The sequence below is a fragment of the Scardinius erythrophthalmus genome (assembly GCF_964197995.2).
Source record: "Scardinius erythrophthalmus genome assembly, chromosome: 13".
NCBI classification, from domain to species: domain Eukaryota; kingdom Metazoa; phylum Chordata; class Actinopteri; order Cypriniformes; family Leuciscidae; genus Scardinius; species Scardinius erythrophthalmus.
Window position 1 is genome coordinate 18,261,417 of NC_138233.1, and position 11,063 is coordinate 18,272,479.

Sequence of the window (11,063 nt, forward strand, 5' to 3'; positions counted from 1 at the left end):
TGTGAGTTTCAAAGCATGTGTTTCAAATATAGATAGTTGTTTTAAGTTTTTCAATTCTGCTGTCAAACAATTTGGTTGTGTTTTAAAATGTAATTGTGGAACTGAAATGTCGAAACCAAAACATCACTATGGTTTGGGTTTCTAATGTTTCTAATTTGTTAAAATATGCTGAGTGAATGACAAAAGTTTAACTTGAGCTAGCCAAGAAAAACACATCAGACACTGGTCCGCGGCGGGACAGAATTTCTTTTAGAGGGATAATCAATGTATCCTTTGTTGCTGGTGAAAGGAAAGAGAGCATTGTCAAATACATATAGGGTATTTTTTTACAAGAAGCATGACTTTTAAAATATTCCCATGAGCACTTTACAAGATGGAGGTTCAAAAATAGACGTAGAGTACTACTTCACAGGCAAGGACCACCAGAGCATCTGGCAAAATCATGCATATGAAACACAAACCTTCGTACTGCACAAGAAAATGTGAAACTGAAGCGGTCAATCTAAGGGTCGCATTTTTATGTGAGAAGCGAGAAAATGATACACAGAATACTATGACATACATGAGAAACTGAACCCAATGTTGTGTGAAATAGAGAATCGTAACGTGTTTAACGATTCTGGTTCTGTAACAGTTACATTAACGATTATTTTAGGAAAAAATATTGGAATTCGATTCTGATTATGATATGTGTTTGATTCATTACAAAGAACCAACTCATTAGAGTCATACATTCTGGAATTGAACCACACTGGCTATGCATTATATTTTTGATTCACTAAAATGACTTGTTAGAGTTATTCGAACGGGACACGGACTACAGTGTTTTGATGTACTATAACAACCAGCTCATAAGAGCCATTTGTTCAGGAATCAAACTACACTGGTTGCACTTTTGAGTCAGGAAAAATAACTGTTCATCAATTCTTTACTGAAGGAAACTCAGTCAGAGAATTTTAGTATGATATTTCATCTGCATTGGCGGAACAATGCATCTGCGTGAACTGTTCCGCAATCTATTTTTCTTTAATCTTCAATCTTTAATGAATCTGAAAAAAGTGAGGAAAGAGAGAGGCAGAATGACAGATGACTGCTTCATACGACACAGTGGCCTGGCTAAGCTCAGGACTACTGAGGGGATTTAGCTCGGCTGTTAATGTGCGTGTGGCAGCTTGTTACAGGCTCTTTGAGGAAGCTGTAGGTCTGAGAGAGGCCAGAGTGTTTCATACCTGCCTCCCACCCAATGCCCCCTGCTCCATCTCTCTATCCAGCGCAGAACAACGGCCTCTTACATCGCTGGACTTTCTCACCTTCCTGAGCCCAATACAAACAGAGCGCAATGTGGAAAGAAAATCCCCTTTTCCCAAGAGTGCGCAAGAGAGAGCTTCACCAGATGTTTATAAACCATAACTTTGAAATATGGCACAAAAATGCTTACAGGCTGTCATGTTGCGTTAATACTGAGAGGACGACAAAAAAAAAAAAAAAAAAAGTCTAATTATTTCCAGATGAGGATTTCTCTCTCTCTCTCTTTCTCATGTTGGAACGCGAGGAGTGTCCAAACTTCATAAATCTGAAATATGTGCTGCGCTCTCCATTTTTTTGCTTCCTCTGGATGCCCCCCACCCAGCCAAAAAAGAAAGAATGAAGAAGAAAAACACAGAATGGAAGTGGGCTACAGAGAGCCTCGCCTCGGGGGTGGGGGTAGGTGGAAGAGTTACTGCCCTCGAGTTCATTATAAAACTCAGCTCAGAGTGTTTGCCTTTCTGAGCAGTTTCCTCATGCTGTGAATCGGAGGTGGAAAGAATCTAACGTTTATCATCATTTTGATGAAAATAAATCCATAAAGCATGTAAAATCGGCTCATTTTGGCACCATTTTCACTCACCATTCACTCCAAGACGAAAAAAGCCAACGAACAGTCCACAAAAAAGTGCCAAACAGCAGCGTGGCGACGAGTATGTAGTTTTACAACTGTACTGCACAGTGCCTGTGAGACTCGAACCTGGCTTCCCGCTCATTGGAACTCAGAATAAAGGTGAAGGGCATCAACAGCACACTGTAAAGCCCGCAGGGCATTTGGGCACCATGATTAGATTGAGCCCAATAGTGCAGCCAAGACGTCAGAATGATGGAGAAACACGCAGTTGACCTGCAGGTCTGGAAGCCATTAGACAAGTTTGAGGCAACACTACACCACACACAGACCGCTACTGCCTCCATAATAGCCATGGGTGTTCGATATCATATTTTCCCACCTTTTTCATTATATTTTAGGCCCTTCTTTGTGTCAGGGTTACCTGCATGTGTGTTTAAAATCTGTCAGTGACCTAACAGGTAATAGCTCTTGTGTGTGATAATAACAGTTGTATTATTCTCACCTTCTCTCCCTTATGCACATATACACACGGATAAACAAGCACACAGCGACTACATCGCACCTCGCTGTTTACTGAGGTTCTGAAGTGCCAAATTCATGTCCTCATATAATGATTCCCAGAGCTCCAAAGTCATGGAGAATCCCCATTATCCTATCTCCCTCCCCGCAGATGAACTCATTCACAAAAAGGTCCATATCACACTGTGCATGCGGACAAACTGGAAGGCATTACCTCGAAACAGTACAGAACTGTATATGCCCTGAGGACACGAGCAAGAGCTTCTTCAACACACCAACACACACTTGATCGTAATTGGGATACGTACATAAATTAGATCTGCAGAGTTTCCTCCCCCCGGACATAAGTTCCTTGGTCCTTGAGATTAAGCACTCATCTCCGTATTGACATGTTTGTGCGGCTGTAGGTGTTTCGATTTAAGCCCAATCGATTCCTTTAAGTATCTAATATAAGGAAGGCAGGCCGTAAACACGTCAAATTAGCGGTAATGAATAGCGCCGCACAAGTAGAAGGGGCTGTCGAAGCCCATACGAGGGACAATACATTAGGAAGAGTTATATGTGCCTGCCCTCTCAAGCACACAGGGTTAAACGGCGCCTTGGCAGCCTCCGCTCCAAAGTGGATAGGGCTGTGCGGTGGTCACACACTGTTTCATTGGCTGGGGTACAACACCAACAAGCAGAAATTAATGGGAATCTGTAGCTGATTTTAGTGGGCAACAGGGCCTGTAAACAGGAGGCTTTCACAAGCCCTCCAGCCCAGAGGAGATGAGCCAGGAGCGGGGTATGAGCACGCCAAGACGGAGCACGGGGGTGGTGGTGGCGAGGATGGATGTGTGGATGGAAAGATAGATATTTCACAATCACATACACACACACATGAAGCGGAGATGGATGGACGGACATGTAAACTATGAGGCCTGTATAAAGATGCAAAAAAGACAGACGGAGAGAAACAGGGGCAACGAGGAAGAGAAAACAAACGCGCGTATTTATTTTCCTCTCACCGTATTTATAAAACAACGAAAACCGGCCCGCTTTAATATACCATAATTCCTTTTGCAAGGTTTTGTATATTGATACAAGAACAGCTGGGGCATGTTTTGTCTTGATGTCATGGTTCGTAGATAGATAAGACAGAATCACATTCACTACATCTGTCCTTGAGATTTACGTTTGTACGAATTCAGCATTTAAATACAGAACTGTTTCATTAAATTGTAAATCTTCCATCACTGATACACAACATTAATCACCAATTAGCTTGTCTTGTGACTCTGCAGTTCTGTCATTATAGTATAATGGCACTTAATGATGCTTGGGAAACGTAATTAAAAGAAAAGAATACATAACATGGGAAATCACTACAAAGCATCAATCAATGTGTCTCTGTCAATGGAGAATCCTGTCAAATGAACAAACTTCCATTCTGACCCCATTAAGAACAAATCAAGGGCTGATTTGGTCCATGTCCAAATGTCACACAGAATCAGTGCTCAACACGACAGTGATCATTTATTTTGCCAATATAGTGCTCAGTTGGGACGCTCACATGGAAGCATCGGACAGGACACAAGTAAACTATTTTTGTCTAAGTTTAAAAGGATAGTTCTCTCATGAGAATTCAGTCATTATGTATGTCTCTGTGTTTTATTGGTTTATACAGTGGTTCCCTTTTGAAGGGAAAAATATTTTGAAGCCCCTCACCTCCATGCACCCACATAAAGACGCTCTCAGACGTGACTTTGTTTGCAAAATCCTATAAGATTTATTTAAAGCATTATAATTAATACAGTATTACAACAGTTAATAACACACTGGTCTCTCTTCATTACCCACCGTTGTACTGGTGTATATGAGGGCGAGATACGCTTCAGTCATATATTTTCTTGTATGGAGGTTGTCTAGATTGGACGTGACAAAGCGAATGTTGCAAATCCATTTGTCCTGGGTGTCAGAAGTTGAGTGAGTGCTTGGAGTACGTCAGAAATATAACAGGGCATCAGTTTACTGTCAGAAATGATGTCGTATCGCACAGCGCAGCATCCGGTGTAGCCGGCAGCTTCACTGATTATAATGGGTTCTGTTTGCTACAGGTGTTTGGTGTGACGTTTAAAGCAGATTCGTTGTTTTACATTTACCTGGCACTGGCAGTCCTTTCACAAACTTGTCCATGTTTAGTGCAGAACCATGCATCATTCATATTTTTCATGGCTCCCTGCAATCCTCAATTCTGATTCTTCAATCGCGCCATCTAGCTCAAGCGGGTACTGCGAGACATCTTGAGGAAATAAAATATGTCAAATTAATATTTTGTCTACTTATTAGTGGTAAAATTTCACAGTGGGGTTTTGAATCACCCTGAAGAGGTTTATTTTGCATAACAATCTTTTGGACCCCATTGACTTTCATTTTATGGTTAAAAACATTCTTCAAAATACCTGCTTTTGTATGCAAAAGAAAGAAAGTCAGAGAAAAAAAATTGGGGGGGAGGGGGGGTGTGTGAACTGTCCCTTTAAGAGTTCTGTCATCACATGTAGCTGTTATGGAATATGTTTAGTTGATGAAGGTTATAAGAAGTCACTTAGATCGATCAGTTATCAGAAAATCCAAAGATCCCCGATGCGTAATGCACTCCTGTAAATGCACATGCTCTATTAGCTTTGTGGATTTATCGTGGTGTCCCTGTCCATTTATCTCCTTTATGATGTTGTAATCATAACCACACATTGTGATAAATAATTACTGTCATGGAATAAACAGCTAAACACACCGATACCTGTACTAATGGCTCCACATTCATAATTCAGCTATCTCACTCCTCTGCCACTCTGCAGTCAATTTACTGAATCACAGCCAATTGGCAGCCGCAGCAGGAGGTGAGAATAGCCAGAGCAATCAAACGAACAGTAATATATGCAGGTTTGTCTAACAGAGTTCACGTTGCCTCATTCTCTGTGGTGCCACCTGTGATATCTAAACGGCTAAATGCAGCCTCCGTCATCCATTAGGTCCCTCCGACCCTCTCATTAGTCCTACTCACAGTAAATTACCCGCAGCAATTAGAATAAATATCAAACACAACAAGCGCCACCGCAGCCCCGGCCACAGCACATTCGGGTTCACGCTGGAACACCTACTGTGGGTGTTCTGATTAAGGTGAAGCTTACATCAAAGCCCCGCAGTGGAGCTTAGGTAAACCACAGTGTTAAATGGACAGTGCCACCACTGTATTTCTGTGCAGTTAGGATTGAACCTTTTGCATTGTATGACACAGAGACTGTGAGTAAAAATGAAAGCGTTAGAGTTGCAATCACTATAGCCATAGACTGCCCTTTACTAGCCAGTACCAGATCAGTAAATGTTAAAGAATATGAAAAGTAAAGGTAAAAGACTGGAAAAGCTCTCATTAAATGTCTGATTCTGAATCAGAACACAAGTCTTTGTTGGTTATATACTCATTGAATATTTTGGTGCTTCAATATACTTTTGTAAGTCTTTTGTAAGATCATAAGACATACACTACTGTTAAAATCTTTCATTTCTTTAAAAAAAAATTAAAAGCAACTCAACTATCTTCAACGTTGAAAAGAAATGTTTCTTGGGCAGCAAATCAGCATATTAGAATGATTTCTGATGGATCAATACTGAAGATTGGAGTAATGATGCTGGAAATTTAGATGTTAAAAAAGTTATTTAAAATTGTAATAATAATTCACAAAATGACTGTTGGTGAGCATAAGAGACTTCTTTCAAAAACATTTAAAAATCTTACTGAATCTAAAGTTTTGAATGGTATAGTATATGATAGTTGACCGTAGATGATCGTCAACGTGAGCACAATGATCAAACACGTCTATAGCGTGTGCTTGCATTGAAAACAATGGAAAAGCAGCGTTCTGTGTGAATGGCCCCTTCAAGATTCTTTTGCAATTTGGACTGATCCAGCTCTTGGGTTACTCAATGATCTTGTTGCAGTGGAGGAGCAGACGTTTAGGGGAAGTTAATCTGTAAATTTCTTAAACAAATCTATCATATGACTTCAGAAGAGCTTGAAAGCTTCTACCTGCATTTGTTGCAATAATATGCAGAAGCGCGACCAGTACATTCTCTAAAAACAAGTTGGTGAGTACATGATGACATAATTTTCCTTCTTGGGTGAATTATTTCTTAAAATGTATAAAACTACACAGATTACATGTCCTGCATACGTAGGTGATGCAGTTGAGCATGCGACTCAGACTTCAAACTGCTGAAGATGGACTCTGATGTGCAGGATATGAAGTAAATCCTGATTTATGCTTTTGCCCTTTATCCGAGAGCATGTTAATAGCAGTAAATCTCCTGTCATGTCTAGAGGGAACTGTCTACAATGCAAAAAAATCTGAAAGGCTTTTGCAAATCAAGCCTATATCAGAATTGGCCATTATAGACAAACATGCATCAGTATGAATATGACAGTTTAGAATATTAACCTAGAGAAAAACACATTTTATAACCTCTCACTAGTCATTGTTATATTAGGACTTAACATAGAATGCCTTAAATGAAAATGACAATAAACACTCTAAAATGATGTAAACAGTCATTGTCTATAACTACCTTCACACAGCAGCAGAATACTGTTGACAGTCCTGTATGGTTCCCTTCACACAGTTCAGTGATTTAAGAGAGTGACAACAGAACTCACACCAGTAAAATGTTTTGTTAATGTACTGTGAATAGAAGAACCATACTAAACAACTAGTTGTCATGTCATACAGTGCAACATAGTTCAGATTTGTGTGTTTAAAAATGGAATGGCAAGGAACGCAGGCTCTTGCAGCACATTTTTAAAAGTCTAAAGGGCCATTCTCAGAGAAAGTGTTTTTTAATTCTACTGGGTTGCTTTTCAATGTGATCTAGACAGACAAATTTGACTTTTGCGTTCTTGTCTGGCATCTATTTCAGCGAACCACGCAATGACACGGCCGCTCAAGTTAAAAAAAGCTCAAGGTTTAAAAAAATGCATCTCTAGACCTTGTTTTTTTTTTCACTTCTGTGTGAACGCATTTGTGTAAAATAAGTCTTTATTACTCCATAATCTGCCTCAGTAATCATAATTGTGTATAAAAAAGATAAAGTGCTTGCGGCTTTTATGGCGCTTTTCCATTACCAGTACCAGCTCTAGTCGACTCGACTCGGCTCGCTTTTCGCTCCGTTTTCCATTGCAGATACCTCCACAAAAGTAGGCTACCGGGTCGTCATAGCGACGCCGCAGGAAACTGCCTGACTTAAGGCTTGTTCGACTTCATGCAGCTCTGCGCAGACCGATCGGCGGCTGACTTAAAGCAGTGCATGCCGGTTAGAAATTTTGTCCGACTTGATACAGCGCCGACACCACGTGACTGTGACGTATGCCATCAAAGTACCGCGAGAGCGATTCGAAAGTAGCCGGAGAACTCAGCCAGCGCAGCTTCTCAAGAGCGGCTGCACTGGGCTGCACGTGGGCTGATGACGACACAGCTGTTCCACGATTGGCCGGATTCACTGCATGACAACGATCACGTGTGTTTCGTGTTTATTCGAACACTTTTAGTTCCTCTAAAGCTCTCAAATCAGTTTTTTATAACATTACACTCTTTTCATGTCGTTGCGATGTTATATTGTGTCATGTTTATCAAATTAAAACTGATTAAAAAACGTAGACTCCACTCATTAATAGTAGCTTATGTTGAACTGTATTCAAAACAGACGCTGTATGAAGCAGTAGCCTACATAAAGTACTGAATGAAAATGTCTCTGAAACATCTGTGTATTATTTGGCAAATATTGCATTTATTTCACTTCAGCTGTGGTAAAGTATGCAAACACCACGTGAGCGGTCACCACGGGAACCAGAAAGTGTCCGACTTCAAGTCTCCGTTTGCGGCTCCACCCCGCCTGCACGCGGCTACTCTCGCCGATCGGTTACATCCAGCCGCAGCCGATGTCGAACACACCTTTAATCTTCTACGCGAGACACACCCGCTACCCACACACAGGTCAATGGAGGAAATCGAGTGTATGCTGTTTTTGGATGTTTTTGTTTTTGCTGTTTTTTATTCAGGATACTCCGTCTGGCGCGTGCAATGATGACGCAGTGAATAGTGACGATTCTCTCTGACCAATCAGCAGTCTGCTGTGTTTTCACGTCACATTTTAGTATCGCCTCAGCTCGCTCAGAACCTCGCCGGAGGTGGTACGAAATAAAGTACCTGGAAGCAGGTACAGCAGGTACAACTTTTATACAGTGGAAAACCAAACAAAGCCGAGTCGAGTCGAGCTGGTACTGTGTAGTGGAAAAGCGGCATTAGAAACTGCAGCGATATACATATTGGTACGTATTTTATGTTTTGCCAAAATTTTGCCACAGGTAAGCTACGTTTTTTGGTCAGTTGTGTGGTCCGCACATAAAACACTGTCGGTTAATTCAGATTTGACGGATGAACTTGCGTCGTCTCAACTGTGATAAGACTCGCCAGTGTTACAGATGTCTTCTTCTTCTTCTGGTGTTTTTTGGCAGATACATATAACAATATATAGGCTAATAAAATGCAACAAACACTGACTTTGTAATGTAGCCTATGCTTGAAACTGAAACTTTGTATTGAAAAACATGTGAACAATGATTTCAAGCTGTCTTTATTTCACAGCCATGATACTCCCATGCATCCAATTCAATTCTACCTCCAAAAGGGAATTGTCACTCATCATTTGGAGCCAAATGTTTTGACAATACATGTCCTTTATGAGTCAACAGTGGAGTCATGTAAAGGACATTTGAGTTTGCATTGGCTGCATTATTGTGTCCCTCTTGTGTGTGAAGTGTCTCTGTGCCTGAAGAGGCCCCAGGGCTGAAACACAGTCCCAAACCCCTCCTGCCCCTTCCCCACATCCCACTATCCCCATGGCTCGGCCTGCAGTGTTTTTGTGTTGCGATGACAGGCCTGCGTCTCCCAGGAGGGCCACCCCCCAACCTGTACCCCCACGCTCAGGTACCAGGCAGCATTTCCTTCTCTCTTTTAGCGCCTTCCCGCATCGGTTCGAACATCCCTCTCTGATCTCTGGTATCTCTCTGTGGACTATGAGGACCCTCTCACTCGCTCGCTCTCCGTTTCTCTCTGTATTGTGTCCTCTCCTTCTCTCTTGTGGCTTTTTATTCATTAAAATTTTTTGCTCTTTTCAGTTCGCCGTCTTTGTCTTGCGCTTTCCTTGTTTTCTCCTTTTCTCCGTTCTCCCCAAACTCCCCAGTGGGACCCCTGTTTTCCCTCTCAAAGATGCCTTTCAGCTCTCCTCTCCCCCTCTATCCCTGCTCATGGGAAGAGCTGGAGACGATCTGCTTTATTTATTAATTTATTTATTTGGTTTGGGCTGAGGTAGATCCTGCATGTATTAGTCTTTATCTTAAGGTATAATCTGAAATGTTTTTGAGCAGGTATCTGTGCAGTAAAGAACATTCCCTGCATGACTAATGATTACATGCACTAATGCTTATAAACTATGCTTACAATATTCATATACAAATAATATTATATTAATATTATATAGTATTATGTACTAATATATGATTTACATAATATTAGTATTATATAGTAGTTTGTATTCATATACAAACTATATCATATTTATAGTATTATGTATTAATATACAAATTATATGGATGGATTGATGGATAGATAAATGGATAATTCATTATTTAATCTCTTCACATTATCTGATCTTTGGTATCCACATTATTTTTATTGCTCTTATTGTCCACCCACAATTTTCTTATTTGTGACCATTTATATTTCTTCCAATGAATTTTAAGAGAAACAAGGCGCTACTTAAATGACACAAAACTGCGAACTGAAAGGGCAACCACTGAGAAATATAAATTTTCCTCTGGGTGCTTAATACTCAAGCTCTGATGTGTCAGCTTTATAAGTGCCATATAAAAATAATCAGCTCGCTCATTAACACTGGAAGAGGCTGATTTGCTCTATAGAGTTTCTGTCTGCGAATGTCAACAATGACAAGTGGAGAGAGATGCGCACACACCTCTGTTCAAATTGTCATCTATCACTCATTCCTGTGCATTAGCTTCCAGACAGTCTTCCCCTGGGATCAGTGACGAAGAGAGAGTGAGCAGAGTGACAGAAAGAGAGAAAAAGAAACAGTAAGAGAGAAAGAGAAGAGAGAACGAGAAGGGGACATAAGTAATCCTTCACTTGTGATGTTTAATGTTCAAAGAGGGCTTTGTTTGCTAAGTGCCTCACTGCAGGGTGTGGACTGAAGGTTTGGGGCGAGGGGGGTGGCCATGTCTCTCAATAATCCATTAGCTAATGGCTATCCAAAGCTCTGCCATCTTATGGCAACTGGCTGAATAAAAATACTGACATAATTAGCGACTCTAAAACACTGAGACATTAGAAACCAGGTGGCAATTCAATGAATTCAAATATCAGACGTAAACATATAGGCCTTATTATCATTATAAATCAGCATTACCACATGTCAAAAGCTGATTGGACTCCTGCAGCCAATGAGATTGCCTCCTCAACATTTAAACAGTCTGCGATGTGCTATCAAAATTCTTCTGAAACCCTCCACCTTCCCCAGCTCCACCTGTCTAGATCTGCTTTGGAATTTACGTATGTAAAGT

At 40.8% G+C, this 11,063-nt stretch overlaps 1 protein-coding gene and 1 long non-coding RNA gene across 2 annotated transcripts in view; one reads left to right on the forward strand and one right to left on the reverse strand.

Annotated features, from left to right (window-relative positions):
• LOC308700578 overlaps positions 1 to 11,063 on the forward strand; it is a 248,656-nt gene that overhangs the window by 104,895 nt on the left and 132,698 nt on the right. Inside the window, exon 2 of the long non-coding RNA XR_014031324.1 lies at positions 4,276 to 4,494. This is a non-coding gene — a long non-coding RNA (uncharacterized lncRNA). The remainder of the gene's footprint in view (positions 1 to 4,275; positions 4,495 to 11,063) is intronic.
• ebf1a (EBF transcription factor 1a) overlaps positions 1 to 11,063 on the reverse strand; it is a 153,160-nt gene that overhangs the window by 5,725 nt on the left and 136,372 nt on the right. The window lies entirely within an intron of this gene.